This window comes from Salvia hispanica, chromosome 4, assembly GCF_023119035.1.
Source record: "Salvia hispanica cultivar TCC Black 2014 chromosome 4, UniMelb_Shisp_WGS_1.0, whole genome shotgun sequence".
Taxonomy (NCBI): Eukaryota; Viridiplantae; Streptophyta; class Magnoliopsida; order Lamiales; family Lamiaceae; genus Salvia; species Salvia hispanica.
This window is the reverse complement of record NC_062968.1, coordinates 40326332-40328677: the sequence shown is the minus strand read 5'-3', so window position 1 is coordinate 40328677 and position 2346 is coordinate 40326332.

Sequence of the window (2346 nt, the reverse complement as noted above, 5' to 3'; positions counted from 1 at the left end):
AACTAATTACATTCTTAGCATCTAAGTCCTTTTAAGATGCTAGAAAGAATGTTGAGATTCTCTTAGGAATCCTATATCTACACATTGCTTGGAACATTTAAGCATTAGAAATTCCATGAAAAGGTTTATACCTCTCAAGATGGAATTGTCTTGTCTCTAGTCAAGTGTCGTTTGACGCTTAGTGAGATCAAGAATTATGAGACTAGTTTCGGAGATAGTTGTCTCATGTATGCTATAATGTGTACTAAGTTTGATATTAGTTGTGCTTATGCATAGCAAGTATATATCATATTAACCATGGCAAAGGATTTTGATTGAGGTAATGAATATACCCTAGTGCTTGAGAAAGACTAGTAACTATATTCTAGTTTACCAGTCATTCATGTAATGTCCTTGGGGTTACACTGTCTTAGTTTTATGACTAATCAGTGATCGAGTAAGTCATCCTCTGAATATGTGTTTACCTTAGGAATATCTTCCTAATAGCTTTAATCGTAAGTTTGAGTACGCCTACGAGTATTATTTTTTATTACTCTAGTGAAGGCTAACTCAAGGGACACACGAGTTTATTAAGCTAAGCAATCACATATGGGGATGAAATTAATTAAAGATCAAGTACGCAGCAAAGACATTATGGTGAAAAAGATATAATCAGAGAACAACCAAGCAGATTCTTCTTTCACCTTGTGAAATGAATGGTAGTTCGATATATCTAGCATCAATACCTGCTTTGTGTATAAGTGGGAGAGTTTTTGGCAGTGGGTATACTCGAAAGCATGTTTTGAGTATAAGTGGGAGATTGTTAGGTTTGGTATCTGATAAGTAGTCCAAAAACTCGGCACTTAGGTATTCGCCTCCGCGATCAGATCGCAGGCATTTGATACTCTTACCATGACGCGTCTCTACTTTAGCCTTAAACTCCTTGAACTTGTCAAAAGTTTCAGACTTGTAGCGCATCAAATAGACGTATCCAATTTTCGAGAAGTCATCTATAAAGGTGACGAAATATCGAAAACCGCCCCTTGCCTCGGTTGACATTGGTCCACACACATCAGTATGAATGAGCTCAAGTACTTCCTTGGCCCTATTACCCTTTGACCTAAAAGGTCTCTTGGTCATCTTGCCTTCCAAACAGGATTCACACTTCGAAAACGGTTCCTTTTCAAGACCTTTAATAAGATCTTGATCAACCATCGCATGAATTCTTCTTTCGTTGGCATGACCAAGTCTAAGGTGCCATAAGTACGTTTCATTCATTGAAATTGAAGGTTCTTTTCTTTTCTTAGAAATTATCGATGTAGCATTGAGTTCTGATTTACGTTGATTAAACTGTGTAGAAGTGATTGTGTACAGATTGTTTTCCATGATACCACGACAGATATAAGAACCATCTTTCTTAATAACGCAATTGTCATTAAAAGAAATCGAATATCCATCAAAAGACAATTTAGAAACTGAAATTAAATTTCTTCTAAAAGAAGGTATCAACAAAACATTCTTCAAAATAAAAAATCTATCACTAGAAAAACGCAAATAAACGTCTCCCACTGCAACGGCCGCCACTTTAGTAGCGTCGCCCAGCTGGACTTCGATCTCACGATCATGTAACCATCTTGTCACCTGCATTAAGTCGGGATCAAAACATATATGATCAGTTGCTCCAGTATCAATAACCCAAGTATGAGTAGATGTCGAAGCCAAACATGACTCGACTACTAGAGCATGGTGCATACCTGTAGCCTTGCCCTTCTTAGGACAATCTGGCTTCCAATGACCTTTCTCTCCACATTTGAAGCACTTTCCAGTAGGCTTCTTATCACCCTTCTTCTTCTTCTTTCCCTTAGCATTCTTAGCTCCCACTGGGTTCGGTGCCTTTTTCTTTCCTGCGCGAGGCTTAGAGCCAGAGGAATTAGGCGCCAAACTCAGCATAGCTACCTTAGCTTGAACCATAAGGTCCTCCGCCGACTGAAGTTCAGTCAGCAGCTCAGCCAAAGTGTAATTCCGCTTGTTCATCTCGAAATTGAGCTTGAACTGCTGGAAGCTAGGGGGAAGACTCTGAAGGATTATAGTAACCTGGGACTCGGGATCGATCGTCCCTCCCAAAACCTCAATCTGGTTGAGGTGGCTCATCATCTCGAGGACATGTTGCCTCACAGACGAGCCTTCCTTCATAGTCTTCGTCATGATACTCCGAAAGGCTTGAGACTTAGCCGTTCGATTCTGAGTACCAAAAAGATTTGCGAGATTTTGCATAATCTCGGCGGCAGTTTCCATGGCGGAATGCTGATGCTTGAGTACTGATGACATAGAAGCCAACATGTAGCACTTAGCCATCTCATTCGCCTT